This window comes from Myxocyprinus asiaticus, chromosome 16 (assembly GCF_019703515.2).
Source record: "Myxocyprinus asiaticus isolate MX2 ecotype Aquarium Trade chromosome 16, UBuf_Myxa_2, whole genome shotgun sequence".
Taxonomy (NCBI): domain Eukaryota; kingdom Metazoa; phylum Chordata; class Actinopteri; order Cypriniformes; family Catostomidae; genus Myxocyprinus; species Myxocyprinus asiaticus.
This window is the reverse complement of record NC_059359.1, coordinates 47,664,398-47,684,605: the sequence shown is the minus strand read 5'-3', so window position 1 is coordinate 47,684,605 and position 20,208 is coordinate 47,664,398. Positions and strand designations below refer to the sequence as shown.

General features: G+C 38.8%; 1 protein-coding gene across 2 annotated transcripts in view; it reads left to right on the top strand.

Moving 5' to 3' along the window:
- Window positions 1-20,208, top strand: part of bves (blood vessel epicardial substance) — a 36,543-nt gene that overhangs the window by 4,315 nt on the left and 12,020 nt on the right. The gene's annotated exons all lie outside the window — the stretch shown is intronic.

Sequence of the window (20,208 nt, the reverse complement as noted above, 5' to 3'; positions counted from 1 at the left end):
GTCTGGGTATTCCTGACAGTTGTTATATTACTGGTTTAATTTTAATAAGTGTTAATAAATGCATAATTTATTGCGATATGTGAATGGGACTTTAATGGCACCGGAACTTTACAGCAGAGTTGTCACTCGACTCGAGTTCATCACTCATCATTCAGCAGCAGGTCAGCAGCAAGGGCTCACAACAAACACTTTTTTTCACTCCACACAGTGAAAATGAAGAGTTACGTTTATGCAATGCCTTTATTCAACACCAAAACAAGTGGAAATGTCAGCATACAAAATTATGGATTCAACTTAAGAAAACATGTTGTGGTAGGTTGTGGTGAGGATTATAATGTTGGGTTGTTTGCTGTGGTAATGGTCAGTTTCAGCGTGATTGTGTAACTACGGGCTCTATTTACTGTACCTCAGTTTTTAATTATACATTTTCTTATATCAGTGCTACAATACATCAGTGCTTATAAATCCATGTTATAAACTGTCTACATTGGACACAAGCGATATCGCGTCACAACGCCATGCAGTTGCATCTATTGTCGACAGCGTCATTGATAATAATGGGAGTGATTTGTTTTTGTGAGAGGAGGAAAAATATTTTTTCAGTGGCAGTGAGAGCTGCCAAGGAGACCTATCACCACCACAGGCAGCTCTCACTCGACCTGTCACCGCCACAAGTAGCATTCACTCAACTCGACACCATTCTTTCCATCTCCCTCTCGATCCGTCACCTTTCTTTGCGTCTCCCTCTCGATGCGTCACCTTTCTTTGCATCTCCCTCTCGATCTGTCACTTTTCTTTGCATCTCCCTCTCGATGCGTCACCTTTCTTTGCGTCTCCCTTGATCCGTCACCGTTCTTTGAGTCTCCCTCTCGATCTGTCACAGTTAGTTGCATCTCCCTCTCGATCCGTCACCGTTCTTTGCGTCTCTCTCTCTCGGTGCATCACAGTTAGTTGCGTCTCCCTCTCGATCCGTCACCGTTCTTTCTATCTCACTCTCGATCCGTCACAGTTAGTTGCATCTCCCTCTCGATCCGTCACAGTTAGTTGCATCTCTCTCTCGGTGCATCACAGTTAGTTGTGTCTCCCTCTCGATCCGTCACCTTTCTTTCCATCTCACTCTCGATCCGTCACAGTTAGTTGTGTCTCCCTCTCGAGCCGTCACAGTTAGTTGCGTCTCCCTCTCGAAGCGTCTCAGTTAGTTGCGTCTCCCTTTCAATATGTCACCTTTCTTTGCATCTCCCTCTCGATGCATCACCTTTCTTTGTGTCTCCCTCTCAATGCGTCACCTTTCTTTGCGTCTCCCCATCGATACTTCACCTTTCTTTGCGTCTCCCTCTCGATCCGTTGCAGTTAGTTGCATCTCCCTCTCAATGGGTCACCATTCTTGGCATCTCCCTCTCGATGCGTCACAGTTAGTTGCGTCTCCCTCTCGATCTGTCACAGTTGCGTCTCCCTCTCGATTCATCACCGTTCTTGGCGTCTCCCTCTTGATACGTCACCTTTCTTTGTGTCTCCCTCTCGATGCGTCGCCTTTCTTTGTGTCTCCCTCTTGATCCGTCACCGTTCTTTGCGTCTCCCTCTCGATCCGCCACCGTTCTTTGCGTCTCCCTCTCGATGCATCGCCTTTCTTTGTGTCTTCCTCTTGATCCGCCACCATTCTTTGCATCTCCCTCTCGATGCGTCACCTTTCTTTGTGTCTCCCTCTCGATCCGTCACAGTTAGTTGCGTCTCCCTCTCAATCCGTCACAGTTAGTTGCGTCTCCCTCTCGAAGCGTCTCAGTTAGTTGCGTCTCCCTTTCAATATGTCACCTTTCTTTGCATCTCCCTCTCGATGCATCACCTTTCTTTGTGTCTCCCTCTCAATGCGTCACCTTTCTTTGCGTCTCCCCATCGATACTAAACCTTTCTTTGCGTCTCCCTCTCGATCCGTTTCAGTTAGTTGCATCTCCCTCTCAATGGGTCACCATTCTTGGCATCTCCCTCTCAATGCGTCACAGTTAGTTGCGTCTCCCTCTCGATCTGTCACAGTTAGTTGCATCTCCCTCTCGATTCATCACCGTTCTTGGCATCTCCCTCTCGATACGTCACCTTTCTTTGTGTCTCCCTCTCGATGCGTCGCCTTTGTTTGTGTCTCCCTCTTGATCCGTCACCGTTCTTTGCGTCTCCCTCTTGATCCGCCACCATTCTTTGCGTCTCCCTCTCGATCGTCACAGTTAGTTGCGTCTCCCTCTCAATCCATCTCAGTTAGTTGCATCTCCCTCTCGATGAGTCACCTTTCTTTGCATCTCCCTTTCGAAGCGTCATCTTTCTTTGCATCTCCCTCTCAATGTGTCACCTTTCTCTGCGTCTCCCTCTCGATCCGTCACATTTAGTTGCGTCTCCCTCTCGATCCATCACCGTTCTTTGCATCTGCCTCTCGATGCATCACCATTCTTTGCATCTCCCTCTCGATTCGTCACAGTTAGTTGCGTCTCCCTTAGGTTTGCTCGGTTTACCGGTACTGCGATAAGTAGCGCAATACCAAAATTTTTTTTTAAGTGGTATGAAATAATCTTGTTGCTAATTTCAGTACCATATTACAGTATGCTGTCATTAGCAAAATTATATGAGATGTGACAGTTTTGAGATGAAATCAATGAGAATTTGAAAATAAAATAAAAAACCTCTGGATATGGCCAAGAGTGATCTTTAAATAGCAGAAGGATGTAATTTAATTAAATAATATACAGTCACATGCGCTGCATGCTACAGAATGAACAAGAGGTGCTGCTCTTCTTTGTCATATGATTTCCACACACACACACACACACACACACACACACACACACACACACACACACTGGTGCACGCATGCATACACACACAAACTCAACACACACTGCACGTGCTTAATTTTCATACAGTGTGTATAGAGTATAACTGGCTGTTAACACTTGGAGATTTCAGCTGGAGAGTCGTGGCGGGAGTATCCCAGCATTAATGGGAAGCTTGATACAACTAACCCGAAAAACAGGGAGAACTCAAAGGTCTGTCAAAATAAAAGTCCAGCTAACATGAAAGCTCTATTCAAATGGATGTGTGAAATTGAAGACAGAAAAATATAATTACTGTATAAAAATATAATATTCAAAAAGTAGCAATAAAACGAATATTAAATGGCTGTATTACCTTTCTTTGCGTCTCCCTCTCGATTCGTCACCTTTCTTTGTGTCTCCCTCTCGATGCGTCACCTTTCTTTGTCTCTCGCTTGATGCGTCACCTTTCTTTGCATCTCCCTCTTGATCCATCACCGTTATTTGCGTCTCTCAATCCATCACAGTAAGGTCGTTTACATGGACACCAGATAGAAGTTTATTGCAAGAAAGTTACTAAAAGTTAAAATCATGCGACCTCCCTAATGTACAATGTTACAATGTATATTAGGGTTGGTTGCCACATTTTTCATTCTTGTTTGAATATCTCTGGTGAAACAAACTTTCAAATAGCCCAACTAGGTGCAAATGAAAGCTGAATTTCTTAAATAAATGAATAAATGCATGCAATGCCACAACATATTTTTTGACCTTTGTGAAGTTATGTTGTGCATTTGAGGTTAGTTGGCACAGTGCTAAAACTAAAGTTTTAAGAGAGCAACAGGAAAAGCAAACAATAATATATTTTACGACAGAACAACAGAACTCATTACATTAATTATCTCTGAAAACATATGTATAATGATTATGTAATTAATATGATTATATTACTATGATTATGAAAAATATATAATTCATTTATGGTCTGGAATTAATATGAAATTTTTTTACCTATCTATTCCAATAATATATTAACCGTTACCTATAAACTGTAATGTTAATCCCATAAATGAAAGGAAGTAATTGGATCATTGGCTTGGCTTGGACCATGTGTGTAATATGCCTAATAACAATAACAATTAGCCCATATTTATGTTATACGTTTTTATGTTTTGTGTGTGTGTGTGTGTGTGTGTGTGTGTGTGTGTGTGTTTAGATGTACTAAGTTTGTAAATAGCGTCTGATGGTAATGAATTATCTGTTATTTTTTAAATATCATGTGCTAACCTAATCAACCTAAAAACTCAACCAGCCCCACTCACACTCTTTTGATACATAATGTTAGCCAGCTAGCATAGCATATCACAGGCTTACAAATCTTATGTCAAAGATGATACCCATCACTATTAACTACAGTGATTATATTTTTAAAAAAAACTTTCATGGTATCATTTCTGTAACATTTTTAATCTGAAATTTACAGTGATATAGTTACAGTATATAGCTATTGTTTTATGACACTAACCAAATGTTTTTCACTCATTTTTAAAACATCTTATTTAACCCCAATCATTGCGCATCACAATTTATTATAATAAAAACATATTTGTGCAAAGTGTTTGTGGTTTGCAAAAGCACTGAAATGTTTTGTTTCGTGTGCCACTCCACCCCATTTATTTATTTGATTTGATATTTTTTTGTCCTGAAACATTTGACTTGAAGATGCCGTGATGACTTCCACTATAATGACACAAAATGCAGTATATATTAAAGTAATATGTTTATTATTTTTGCATTATTTCACCATCATTTTCTTTAATTAAACTCTTATAAATGTCCCCTGCAGCAGTTGCTGTGAATGTTTGTTATTGTAAATAATAAATAACATTGAATTTAAGTAAAGGACCAACATGCCATCTCTCGATAATAAACCGAATAAGTTAGCTGAATCCATTGGAGGACTGTAGAATTTGCAGGCTAGTTGTGGTAGAAGTTCTGTTTAGCTTGGATGGATGACACCTGTCAGATGAAATGTGCAGCTACAAGGCAGATGTCACTTTGTCATCAAAACCATTTTGACTGGAACTTTTTATTCTTAAAATTACAAAGAGGACACTTATTTAAAGCTTTACAAATTTATAAGACTTTAAGAAATGTTTTAAACTGGACCAAAAATCAACAACAACAGTAAAAGGTAGACTTACTCCAAAGATGTGTTTGACTGCAAAGCCATTTCTGCCTGGAACATATGAAATCCCTCAGTCTTTTGTAGAATTAAGAGGGTTACCTTTTAAAGACAAAGAGAAGACAATTTTAAAAAGTGCGTAAAGTGTATTTAATGTAACTTTGTTTTGTATCAAAGTGTAAACAGTGTCTGTATATTTACTTCAGGGGTCAAAACTTCAAGAATGTAGGGAGTGCTTTCGATTGGATCTCTAGGCAGTTGTGTTACTCAATGATCAATGAATGGTCTGTTGCAAAAACAGTTGTACATTTTGACATTTAACTTGTGTAATATTACTTGTATTGTTTGTTATATAGCTTATCGTTTCTAACATTAGGTGGAAATTTCAACACACTCGCACGGTGAAATCGTCAAGATTCGAACGACTTTTCTAAATTTGTCTCATTCGTATGATATCGTGCGACTGTACTCGTTTTAATTCCCACAGCTTTCACTAATGACGTTGCTGGACATCATTTCCATCTAATACGTGACAATTACTTACTTCTATCACACACAACAGCTTCCTATCATGTTTACACACTCTACTGATTGGTTAGGTTTAGATAAGGGGTTTGGGTAAGGGCATGATATTAATAAGTATGGCCTTAACACCTCGTGCGTGGAACTCATGCTTACTTCCGCATTAAACATCCATGAATTTGCACGTGATGAAATTGAGTTTATGTGAACAAAATCATGTGACATCACATGAAATGGCCAACTCGTAAAATATGTATGAATTTTCATGTGATCGGGTTGGAAAATTGTGAATTTATTTTTGTACCTGTTCTTCATAAAACATTTAAAAAAAACAAAACAAAAAAAACAATATCTTTCATTGAGCTTCGTCTTGAGTTTTGGGGAAAATGTAGGATATGTAAATTAAATACATCCTGTTGGACCTTATTGTGCCATTTCTCAAGCCTTCGTGTAATTTCTGCAATGTGACAGTTGCAAATGTCAGATGATAAATGTCAACTTACAAACAATAAATGAAATAAATAGGCCACCATTTCAAATAAAATGGTGTGTTATCAAATTGCAATGCTATGTGCTATGACACAGGAACCTTGTGAAAAACTATGCAAAATCTAAATGCCAGTGAGAGACTGCCTCTTTGCAGATAAACAGATTCAAAATGATACAGTTAAGATTTAGCTATTTAAATTGTTTACTGTCTAATTTACCAAGATCTCTTGATCCTCTATTAGAATGTCATCCAACAAACTCTGCCTCAGGAGTGCTAGTGTTCTGTAAAAGTAAAATTGCCATTAGACAACCATACATTGTACTTTTTATTGATGGAATTATATATATATATATATACACACTGTATATATAAATGGCAAAGGTATAATGCATACTTCTCAAATGTATACACATGTTGTGTATCACATCCACAGCTGAATGACATTTCCTCTGTGACCGTTTCGAAACTGTCTGTATGCTGCCATTTTTCACAAAGGTCACACTGAATCCAGGACAGTTTCCTGACATGTGGATGCATTATTCTGCAGAAAGAATAAGATAAAAATGAGTGTAACTGCTTACTCAAAATAGTATAACATATGCAAATGTTGTAGTTGTCACATACTTTTTTTTTTCTTTGGTAAATGCAAACTCCAAACCCCTGGGCCATACAGATGTTTTGGGTCTTAACCTCAGGTGGAAAGTCCTAGTAAAAGTGGTAAAATAGAAAAAACAATATGTAAAATGATAAAAAATAAAGCAAATTTATGTTTCTGAAAGAAAGTCTCACACCCTGTAAACTATCATCTTCACCCCCAGCATTACCTCAGGTTGCAGATTTTCCACCATGCATGAGGCATGGTAAAGCCAAAGGTAGCCCAGCTGTTCAGTGTGCAGCACTTCCAGAGGCATTCTTATATTTTTGGCTTCCATCTCTGCTACCTATTAAAATAATGATTTTACTGAATTTACTGTATTCATTATATAAATATATATGTGTGCGTGTGTGTGTAATATTTCATTATATATATACAATAAATACAGGTGCATCTCAATAAATTAGAATGTCGTGGAAAAGTTCATTTATTTCAGTAATTCAACTCAAATTGTGAAACTCTTGTAATAAATAAATTTAATGCACACAGACTGAAGTAGTTTAAGTCTTTGGTTCTTTTAATTGTGATGATTTTGGCTCACATTTAACAAAAACCCACCAATTCACTATCTCAAAAAATTAGAATATGGTGACATGCCAATCAGCTAATCAACTCAAAACACCTGGAAAGGTCTCCTGAGCCTTCAAAATGGTCTCTCAGTTTGGTTCACTAGGCTACACAATCATAGGGAAGACTGCTAATCTGACAGTTGTCCAGAAGACAATCATTGACACCCTTCACAAGGAGGGTAAGCCACAAACATTCATTGCCAAAGAAGCTGGCTGTTCACAGAGTGCTGTATCCAAGCATGTTAACAGAAATTTGAGTGGAAGGAAAAAGTGTGGAAGAAAAAGATGCACAACCAACCGAGAGAACCGCAGCCTTATGAGGATTGTCAAGCAAAATTGATTCAAGAATTTGGTTGAACTTCACAAGGAATGGACTGAGGCTGGGGTCAAGGCATCAAGAGCCACCACACACAGACGTGTCAAGGAATTTGGCTACAGTTGTTGTATTCCTCTTGTTAAGCCACTCCTGAACCACAGACAACGTCAGAGGCGTCTTACCTGGGCTAAGGAGAAGAAGAACTGGACTGTTGCCCAGTGGTCCAAAGTCCTCTTTTCAGATGAGAGCAAGTTTTGTATTTCATTTGGAAACCAAGGTCCTAGAGTCTGGAGGAAGGGTGGAGAAGCTCATAGCCCAAGTTGCCTGAAGTCCAGTGTTAAGTTTCCACAGTCTGTGATGATTTGGGGTGCAATGTCATCTGCTGGTGTTGGTCCATTGTGTTTTTTGAAAACCAAAGTCACTGCACCCATTTACCAAGACATTTTGGAGCACTTCATGCTTCCTTCTGCTGACCAGCTTTTTAAAGATGCTGATTTCATTTTCCAGCAGGATTTGGCACCTGCCCACACTGCCAAAAGCACCAAAAGTTGGTTAAATGACCATGGTGTTGGTGTGCTTGACTGGCCAGCAAACTCACCAGACCTGAACCCCATAGAGAATCTATGGGGTATTGTCAAGAGGAAAATGAGAAACAAGAGACCAAAAAATGCAGATGAGCTGAAGGCCACTATCAAAGAAACCTGGGCTTCCATACCACCTCAGCAGTGCCACAAACTGATCACCTCCATGCCACGCCGAATTGAGGCAGTAATTAAAGCAAAAGGAGCCCCTACCAAGTATTGAGTACATATACAGTAAATGAACATTCTTTCCAGAAGGCCAACAATTCACTAAAAATGTTTTTTTTTATTGGTCATATGATGTATTCTAATTTTTTGAGATAGTGAATTGGTGGGTTTTTGTTAAATGTGAGCCAAAATCATCACAATTAAAAGAACCAAAGACTTAAACTACTTCAGTCTGTGTGCACTGAATTTATTTAATACACGAGTTTCACAATTTTAGTTGAATTACTGAAATAAATGAACTTTTCCACGACATTCTAATTTATTGAGATGCACCTGTATAACAAGGATTAAAATCTGTTGACTGACTGTGCACACAAAAACACCACAGTTTCTTCAGTCATCTCTTTGCCATCGCTGTGGATTAGACACAGTACACCCATCCAAGGAGGCAACATTTCTAAAAGCCTCTCTGAACAAGAAAAAGCACAAAGTTTTGTAAAACAAACCAACATCTCTCTCTCTCTATCTCTCTTTCTTTCTCTCTCTCTCTCTCTCTCTCTCTCTCTCTCTCTAAGCATATCTTTATTTATTTGTTTATTGCCTACAATTAATAATTTGTAGAATTTGTGTATAATCATGAGAATACAGAGATGAAACTATTACTTCAGAATTTCCATGTCAGGGTTTGCAATTGTCACATATCGCTCGGTGTGTCCTGATCCAACAATCCTAGGTAAAAGTATTTTCTGGAAGTCTGAAGTATTCTGAAATGAAACAAATAGGACTGATTTGACTCTGTGACTTTTATGTCAACCTATTATTCTTGATACATAAACAGGATTCATTTATTTTAAATACCTCAAGAACTTTTAAGTGCAAATCTGAGACCGTTAGTCTGACTGCATTAGTCAGCTCTGCCAGAATTGCAACCAATTATCAGTATTTTTTAATTATGCTTCATAATATAATGAATATCATCCACAGTAACATCATTTCTTTTGCTTCCCTGTCTCTGTCTCAGGAGGCATATTCAGTACATGCATTATCCTTTAATTTTTAAAACATTTCTTGTTGAAACAGATTCATAAATAGCATTATTTAATCATTTAAATGATCACATGACTTATAGTGCACATACTTTATGGGTAAATACCATATACATTTATTGTAAAGCCAGAGGAGGAAGGGAACCCCCAGCTGAGTGTGGTTTTTCTCTCCGCTTTTCCTCTAATTATTTTCTCCTGGCTGCAGACACCTTTGGCTTGCATTGTGGGCTTAACACATTTCAGCATGATTCTGAGTAAAGCTGCTTTGCAATTATATGTGTTGGGGAAAGTGCTATACAAATAAAATGACTTCCAAATGAATCATATAATTGATACAGAGTCATCTATATTTTTTATCAGAGAGTTATGATAAGAGTATTGTAAAAAAAAAAAAAATGGTTTAGAACATTTATTACTTACATTATCTGTTAGCCAAGGCATTGCTGTACTACTTGTGTCTCTCAAGAGATGTGGTGGGAGAACACTTTATAGGTCCCGCAGATACAAGATGGCATAGGGCGAAATTCAGGCAATTACGTAATCTTCTCTCCTCTCTACAGCATAGAGCTTAGAGATTGTCTCTAAAGTTGGAAAAAGTACAATGGATTACTATTAATAGTATGTTGGTATTACTGTTGTTGTTGTTGTTGTTATTGTTGTAGAATGGGTTTCAGTGGTGTGAACCTGCAAACTTGTTAACTTATGCTTCTGGTCAACTGAGAACATTGCCACTGAATAATTGTTCCCTTCCTCTGGCAGTCTGTCCACTTTGGCTGGGCTTTGTGGATCTCTGCATTGTAATTCACTAGGTCTTGGGTGTGGTTCTGCAATTAATTTTAAATAGCTATTTTACATTCTTCCAGTTGTTATGTCAATATACAGGTGCATCTCAATAAATTAGAATGTCGTGGAAAAGTTCATTTATTTCAATAATTCAACTCAAATTGTGAAACTCGTGTATTAAATAAATTCAGTGCACACAGACTGAAGTAGTTTAAGTCTTTGGCTCTTTTAATTGTGATGATTTTGGCTCACATTTTACAAAAACCCACCAATTCACTATCTCAAAAAATTAGAATACATCATGAGACCAATAAAAAAACATTTTTAGTGAATTGTTGGCCTTCTGGAAAGTATGTTCATTTACTGTATATGTACTCAATACTTGGTAGGGGCTCCTTTTGCTTTAATTACTGCCTCAATTCGGTGTGGCATGGAGGTGATCAGTTTGTGGCACTGCTGAGGTGGTATGGAAGCCCAGGTTTCTTTGACAGTGGCCTTCAGCTCATCTGCATTTTTTGGTCTCTTGTTTCTCATTTTCCTCTTGACAATACCCCATAGATTCTCTATGGGGTTCAGGTCTGGTGAGTTTGCTGGCCAGTCAAGCACACCAACACCATGGTCATTTAACCAACTTTTGGTGCTTTTGGCAGTGTGGGCAGGTGCCAAATCCTGCTGGAAAATGAAATCAGCATCTTTAAAAAGCTGGTCAGCAGAAGGAAGCATGAAGTGCTCCAAAATTTCTTGGTAAACGGGTGCAGTGACTTTGGTTTTCAAAAAACACAATGGACCAACACTAGCAGATGACATTGCACCCCAAATCATCACAGACTGTGGAAACTTAACACTGGACTTCAAGCAACTTGGGCTATGAGCTTCTCCACCCTTCCTCCAGACTCTAGGACCTTGGTTTCCAAATGAAATACAAAACTTGCTCTTATCTGAAAAGAGGACTTTGGAACACTGGGCAACAGTCCAGTTCTTCTTCTCCTTAGCCCAGGTAAGACGCCTCTGATGTTGTCTGTGGTTCAGGAGTGGCTTAACAAGAGGAATACGACAACTGTAGCCAAATTCCTTGACATGTCTGTGTGTGGTGGCTCTTGATGCCTTGACCCCAGCCTCAGTCCATTCCTTGTGAAGTTCACCCAAATTCTTGAATCGATTTTGCTTGACAATCATAAGGCTGCGGTTCTCTCGGTTGGTTGTGCATCTTTTTCTTCCACACTTTTTCCTTCCACTCAACTTTCTGTTAACATGCTTGGATACAGCACTCTGTGAACAGCCAGCTTCTTTGGCAATGAATGTTTGTGGCTTACCCCCTTGTGAAGGGTGTCAATGATTGTCTTCTGGACAACTGTCAGATCAGCAGTCTTCCCCATGATTGTGTAGCCTAGTGAACCAAACTGAGAGACCATTTTGAAGGCTCAGGAAACCTTTGCAGGTGTTTTGAGTTGATTAGCTGATTGGCATGTCACCATATTCTAATTTTTTGAGATAGTGAATTGGTGGGTTTTTGTTAAATGTGAGCCAAAATCATCACAATTAAAAGAACCAAAGACTTAAACTACTTCAGTCTGTGTGCATTGAATTTATTTAATACACGAGTTTCACAATTTGAGTTGAATTACTGAAATAAATGAACTTTTCCACAACATTCTAATTTATTGAGATGCACCTGTAATATCACCATGCTTTACATTCCTGTACACCAGATATTTCATAACAGCCATCTTTATTAAACTAGATACCATACATTAATTAATATTTAACCTTTGCATGTTTGACCACACATCAGTTTGCCCTGTGCTCCTATTTGCATGACTTATACTATTCGCTTCTGCATTCCTTTCAAGGAGGAATTGTTCCTTTCATTGTGTAGATGAAAAGTACAGGTGCAGTGAAAACACGTAGTGAGTGTCTTTCATTTTGCACAGGGAGTAGCGGCTTGAGGAAAGCTCTCTGTTCACTTGCTCAGCTGCTGAGGAGTTAACTAGAGAAGACAGTTCAGGGATCAGTTTCAGACTGTGCTGACTCTCCTCTGGACACTTCTGGTTCTTTTGGTGGAACCTATCATAACAGAGATGCGGTTTGATGTCCCAGTCTCTGGGTGTGGGCAAGAGAATTTGTCAATTGTTGAATGTTCTTGGTTGAGTCTTGATTTCATCCTGATGTTTTTGGCCCACTCAGGATTTAGAGTCAACTTTCCAGCTGCTGCCAATGATATATTGGCCTCGGTTGGTACACACACCCTTCCATCATGTGGCTGGAAGAACGTTTGCTGTGTTCGGTTGTTCACATGTCTGGCAACATGTCCAGCAATGTCAGATATGTACACAGTGGGAGGATATTTAAAACTCAAGAGTGCGTGCCCATGATCCCGTGCTGACTCCTGCCACCATAATGGTGATGCATAGTATACCACTCCATGTGTACAGCCCCATATGTAACACTCCACCTGTGCTATTGTAACAAATATAGTACTCTTTTAACAGAGTAGGTGAGTTTAACAAAACACTTACAGTGGCACCCCAAAGATATATGTGACTGTAAACAAATCAGTGTAATACATGGTTCTGTACTGTAAATAATGCACATGCCATTGAATAACATAACCGGCCTCCAGCTTTTTTAGTTTCTCAAACTTTTTAGGGTAAACGTCCTTGTAAAGCAGAAGTTCCTCAAGCCTGTTTATCATGTCTGAGTTTGATCCACTTGCAGACACTCCAAGACCATTGAAGGCTTTTATCAAATCATCTTTCTTTGATCTGAGGAAAAATTACTATATTTACATTTTTAAAGGAAAACATGTTAATATTAACATAGTTAATGGCAATGTGTTGCATGTTAAAGTTAGAATTTTTGACTGTACCGATCTTGAGTTGAGTATTTTTTAAATCTGGTCCTGAACTATTTCCTTGACAGCACAGCTTACAGTGCTCACCCTGTCACTCTGAGATAGACCTTTGAAAATCTCCGTTTTTGGAAGTGTTTCACTGATACTTGTGTGTTGCCCAATCCATGGAACAAATCCTGAATATGACAGGGTGCTTCTTAATGGATTGCTAGATGCATCTGAAGTACAGAATTATTAAGGTTAAGATTGTGTCATCTAGGCACTGGATGTACAATAATACTACATGGCTTTACCTATATTACAAAATTATACCAACAGACATTTGTTAAGTAAAATCATAATCATAATTAAAAACATTTGTAGGGGGCCTGGGTAGCTCAGCGAGTATTGACGCTGACTACCACCCCTGGAGTCGCGAGTTCGAATCCATGGTGTGCTAAATGACTCCAGCCAGGTCTCCTAAGCAACCAAATTGGCCCTGTTGCTAGGGAGGGTAGAGTCACATGGGGTAACCTCCTCGTGGTTGCAATTAGGGGTTCTCGCTCCCAGTGGGGCATGTGGTAAGTTGTGCGTGGATCGCGGAGAGTAGCATGAGCCTCCACATGCTGTGAGTCTCTGCGGTGTCATGCACGACGAGCCACGTGATAAGATGCGTGGATTGACGGTCTCAGAAGCGGAGGCAACTGAGACTTGTCCTCCGCCACTCGGATTGAGGTGAGGAACCGTGCCACCACGAGGACCTACTATGTGCTGCAGTAACAATAGTCATGATCACCTCCAAGGTTAAAACTCCTCTTCACTGAAAAACTAAAATATCCTTCCTGTAAATGAAATAGAGACTTGGTTGGCACACTTTTTATTCTTTCTTAAATACCTCCTGTGAAAATAAAGTTAACATAACCTAACTACAGTATGTGTAAGTGAAAGTTTAATCTGTCAACTGCCACTGAACCACCAGCGGGCCGTATTGTTGGATTTATATTTACAGCACTTTTTTACAATATATTTCTAATCTAATTTTGATTAATTTTATATCTTTGGAAAGATTTAGGAATCAAGTGTAGGTACACTGTTAACCCTCTCTGTAGTTTATAGGATAAATAACTGTAAAATGACCAGTAAATTACATGAAATAATCATACAGTATTTAACTGTAATATGCATTGCATCGGGGGAAATTACTTTAATGTCACTCATTAATTACAGTAATTTACTTTTTATCTAACAAATACAGTAATAAACTGTACAGCAATATATAGGTATAATGGTCAGAAGTGTAAGATTACAGAAAGAGTAATACATATATCGCTGCATTTGTGTAGTCTTTTACTTAATATTTTGCTATATAGAATTACTATATGTCATAATCCTATTATGTCATGCTCCAATCAAAAATTAAAAAAAAAAAAACTAATATACTAATGTGTTTTCTTTATTAATAATAAACTTAATATAACAATAATAATAAAATGTACGAAATAATAATGTATGGGATAATTACAGCTTTTTAAAAAATTAAATTTTTTTCTAAAGTAATATACCTCAGCTAACAATTACAGTAAACAGTAAATTAACGTACACAGCAACTGCAGGAGCTTTCTGTTATTAGGTTTTACAATAGCTAGCTGGCAACAGTGTAAAAAAAAAAAAACATAGTAATGTGTCTAATAGTGTACTTTACTGCTGCTTTGTGATAGAAATTATATTGCAAACGAATATAATTAATTTGCAAGTAGAGTAGGCCTATGTTTCAAAACATAAAAATCATAAACTAATCATGATCAATAATGGAACTTGTGGGTCACCCATATGGCCTTTTTTGGTACTGCGCCTAAACAAATTCTAGATTCTAAATTCTTGATTTTATATCAATCCAAAATGTGGAACACAACTTGTTTAGACTTATGTCTTTGTTTTTCTATCAGTTTTAGGGTAAACTATATATATTTTTTAAAGATTTTCCCAATGAAAGAAAAAAAAGTTGCAGTACGTTTTCACAACTGCGTCAGAGACTATCTGTCTGCGTTCTGTTTGTGGTTTTCCCTCAGCTTTATCCAATGCCTGAGTTTAAAAAAAAAAAAAAAAACATTCTAATCATAAAACACCAAGCAGAAGGAACAATATGTTTTTTCTAGGAATGTTGTCGCTGTGGTTGTGCACTCTTTCTCGTTGTAATGCCCCGATATTCATACTGTGTAAAGCAACCGTTATGCATGTAGGCACACAATCCTTACTCAATAGCAGCACGTGGAACTTTGATGAATTAATGAATTAATTTCTGTCACAAGTAACAACAGAACAGTAGAGGGATCAAATAACGGGTAATTCCTTGCAATAAATCAAATTATCCTTTGTGAGAAATATCCTTTATTTACACATGCATTTCTAAGCATGCCATATAGGCTTAAGCACAAAGTTTGATTATTATCTTTTAATTGTCTGCTTAGTAGCTGTTTTATAGGAAATTGGTGGTAGTCTAGCATGTAGCCTTTTTTAATATTATTATAACTATAATTATTATTATTATTATTATTATTACAGTCATGCAGCCCTCGACACCTTATTTTTTTGTGCATCTGACCCCCAATAAAAAAAAACTGCATGGAAAGAGTTTACGAAGTTGAAGTAATTAACTCATTTTCAAAGAACTTTTAATTTATTAACAATGTTTGATTACTTAGCTTACCTTCCATGATTGAATTGTCAAAGAACTGTCAACACCTGTTTAAATACAAAAATATTATATATACATATATAGCCTATATATAAAATAACTTATAGTAAAATGCACATTATAATAAATAAAACAAGAATACAAAACCTATAGTTATATATGATAAAGAGAGTGCACTTATGCTGAGATGATGTCCAGGTATGAGCCTTGTAATCCATCATTGCTGCCTCAACACGTAGAAGTCAGAGTTCAACCAATCAAATCGCTCGGTTTAACGCAGTTACACCAATCAAATGGCTGTAGGCTGTAAGGTACTAATGGTGAATTTTAAAGGTAACGAAAGGCCACTTGGGGGAAGGGGTGGCAGTACGTGATGGCGTGCGACCTGTGGTGGTGTGGGGGAGGCTGTTTTGATATTTCTGAATGGAGACTGTCCCCAGAAAACTGGAATGGTGCCTAACCCCAGACCTAACTTTAGAACGGCCTATAGAAAAAAATACTTTACAAACTGATAAAATTGGGTAATGTAATTTTTCTCTACAGAACAAACGTTTTTAGGGGCAATGACCAAACAAAGGAAAAAGCCTTAATTTACAACTTAATTTACAGTATGCAAATTAAATAAATGTGTTTACATTTTTTAATGAAACAGAATATATGTCAATGTAATTTTATTATGAAATTGAAATGTGTATATCTTAAATGTAGGCTACATTTTTGAGTGCACAATCTGAGTCTTATTTACTCAAGGTGTCTCTGTTTTTTGCAGTGATTGACACTTGAACTTTAAGTTACATTGATGCAACATATGAACATTAGCCTAAATACAGTAGTTTTATTTGTCCTCCTCTTATGTTTGGGTCATTTTTGCTATAAACAGCGCTAACAACATTGAATAGATGAATATGCAAAAAAATAAAATAAAACAAAAGGTTCAAACTTTTTGTCTCATATCTTATGATTATGTCAAATAAGAGCCATCTTATTTGATCTCTTATCTTTGATTGAACTAGCTTAAATAATGCTACATTTCAATGCTGTTTTCTCTCTCTCTGACACACACACTCACACACGTTGATGCGGCTATCCATATGAGGACTCTCCATAGACATAATGATTTTTATACTGTATGAACTATAGATTCTATCCCCTAACCCTAACCCTACCCCTAACCCTAACCCTCACAGAAAACTTTCTGCATTTTTACATTTTCGATAAAACATCGTTTAGTATGTTTTTTAAGTGATTTGAATTATGGGGACACTAGAAATGTCCTCATAAACCACAATTATAGTATAATACCCTTATAATTACGTTTGTAACCTAAAAAATGTCCTCGTAAACCACCCAAACCTGTACACACACACACACACACACACGTTGATGTGGCATAAAGCGTCGCAGAAGGGCGATTTTACGAGTTTGCCTCGTAAAAAAGCAGGAGGTGTGCACAATAAACACTGAAAACATGTATTTGGAAGAGAGAAAAAAAGCTTGTAGTTGCTTTGATAGCAGAAAGTAATAAAAGGACGTGTTTATGTTTAGGTCTAAGCGTTTTATTTGTGAATTTAAATTAGTTAAATAACTGGGGTCTATGATATTCGTAAACGATAAGGTAATATTTCATTAAAAGAAATTATGAGACATTCAATGTCTCTTCACAAATTTGGACAGTTTTTAAATATTTCTTGTTGCTTAGTACTCTCAAAGACATTATTGGTGAAGTAAAAACGTGTGTGTAAAAAACACTTTGGTGTAAAGTGACGTCACTTCATAGACTTCAGTGTATTCTGCAGCGCTGACACGAGTCATGTGAAAGACCCTTAACGCGTATAAATATCAGTCATTTTGCACATTAATCATTGCTCTTCACAATCACAAAAGCGACCGATTATGGTTTCAAAATAGCGAATTTCTCCGAAAGGTGAGGAGTTTGGATCCCTGAAATTATATATTTTTTTCATACATTTCTTTATTTTGTGGAATTTGATAATTTTCCTCGGCACACCTGACAATCTTTCACGGCACACTAGTTGGGAAACACTGCCCCTACATCTTACTCTTAGTAGTACTGTTGTGCAAGTTGCACATTTGCAAATATTGCAGTGATGCAGGCTTTACATTGTGAGGTTGCAGCAAGTTCTCTTGTGCAAAACACAGGCAGAATACATATGGACTGAAGAGGCAACAGGAGTTTTATAAACAAGGTTCAGGAGGAGCAAGGTAATTTAATCCAACCAATCACATCGCTAGAGTAAGCGTATATAATCAGCCGTTTACCTCTACATGGCGTTGAGTCTTCCGGCATTCAGCCCCGCCCATTGCCCTTGAACAGACCCATGCAAGTGACTTGGATCATCGGCTGCAACTTCGCTGCAAAGCATTCGCCTTCATCAGAACAGCTCTTCCATCCAAACAATCTCATTATTCAACAGAAGCTGCCACAGCAGCTCATTTGTGTTCGCAGTATTGACCATTACAATGTTAAGTGTAATATTTTTACTCTGTCTTTCTTTCTATGCTGTATTTGCCGAAGCAGTTTATAGCGTGAAGTTGCTTCCGCAAACTGGCTGCTTTGGTTCTGTATATGTCAAACAGCTCTCTACAGCTGCTCATATATGTTCTCTTATCTAAACGTTCCACCCGGAGCTGTCCATCATGTAAGCCTGCCGAAGCAAGTGCTGCTACAAAGCAAGTGCTGCTACTCATCCCTACACTATAACATGACTTTCCCTCCTCCCGCTAGGACAAACGCCTCACGCAGGTAAAATCTTACCTGGCACTCATACATTTTTTTTTATTTTTATGAGTGCCTGGTCAAGTGCTCATGGAAAAGATGTGTTTTCAGCCATTTTTGAAGACAGAGAGTGAGTCTGCTTCACGGATGGAGTTGAGAAGGTCATTCCACCAATGAGGTACAGTGAAGCCGAAAGTCTGGGAAAGTGTTTTGGTGCCTCTTTGTGTTGGTACAACAAGGCGCCGCTCATTAGCCGACCGAAGGCTTCTTGAGGAAATGTAGCTCTGCAGAAATTATTTTAGGAATGATAAATGATAATATTGTCATCATTTAGACTCACTCTCGTTGTTCCAAACCTTACTAAATACAAGGTGTTAGGCAGAATGTTAGGGACTGACATCCTCATTCACCATTCACTATCAAAAATGACAAACTAATGGAAGTGAAAGGTGACAGAATAAATTATATCATAATTTTCATTTTTAAACTATCACTGTAACAGAGGGTATAAAGGATCACATAGGCACATGATTCATGCACGCAAGGTGTTAATAATAATAATCTGATTGCATTCATGGCCTCCTGACGGATGTGGTCTCTGACAGGGGTCCTCAGTTTGTCTCTAAGTTTTGGGCAGAATTCTGTCGACAACTAGGGGCGACTGCGAGTTTGTCTTCTGGGTTTCAACCACAGACCAGTCGGCAGGCTGAGCGAGCCAATCAAGAATTAGAGAAGGTCTTGCGCTGCATGGCCTCCTGGGAGCCGTCGACTTGGAGTTCCAAACTCGATTGTAGCTTTTCTCCAAAGATGCCGTCACAGCTGGAGGATCGTCAGAGAAGCCCTTCTCTGGATTGACGATCGGAAAACAAAGCGTTGGCGGACCACCATTGTTCTGAGCCCCCAGTTTACATGTGTGGTCAGAAGGTGGTTCTCAAGATCTGATTCTTAGGCTGCCCTCACGTAAACTGGGACCCAGATTCATTGGACCATTCACCATCTCTAAGGTTCTTAGTCTGGTGGCTCAAATTACCCCCCCCCCCCATCCCCTTTTAAAGAGAATCTATCCAGTGTTCCATGTGTCTAAGGTCAAGCCCATCATTCATTCCCCCCTCATTCCGATGCCCCTGTTTCCCCGCCTCCCCGCTTGATAGACGGGGCTCCGGCCTTCTCCGTTAGGTGTCTCCTTGATGTGAGGTGGAGGGGCAGGGGTTATCAGTACCTGGTAGACTGGGAGAGCTACGATCCGGAGGAGAGAAGCTGGGTTCCGGCTCAGGACATTCTGGATCGAGCCCTCATAGACGAGTTCCATCAGCATTGTGGTGGGACTTCTGGGGACGCCAGGAGTTTTCCTTAGGAGGGGGGGTACTGTCATGGTCCAGGTGGGTCTACCTGTTTTTTTCTCCTGTGTGTCTGCTTGTTGTTGTTTCTCCCTTGTGGGTTTTCCTCCGCCACATGAGTGGTGTAATTTGTGTCTCCATGGAGACGCTTATTTGCGGCATTCATGAGCTGATTATATCCACCTGTCCCTCATTTTCCCCTGCCTATTTATTCCCCTTCGTTTCTCGTGTTCGGTGCCAGGTTGTTGTTTCATATCAGCGTTTCAGTCATGCCTGTCAGTCAGTCTTGTTTTGTTTGTTCCTCTCTCCCAGTTTCTCCGAGTCAAGTTTTGTTTTTTCAACACCCATCTCTGGAGTATCGCTTTGTGGATTATTCACTGGACTGCCTTACCTGATATTACTTACCGTCATCGCCAGCTCTCTGCCCGGGTGTCCCACACGGTTTTTCCTCATCATCCTTTTTCCTCTGTCGTCTGCAGTCATCCATCCATCAGTATCCTGA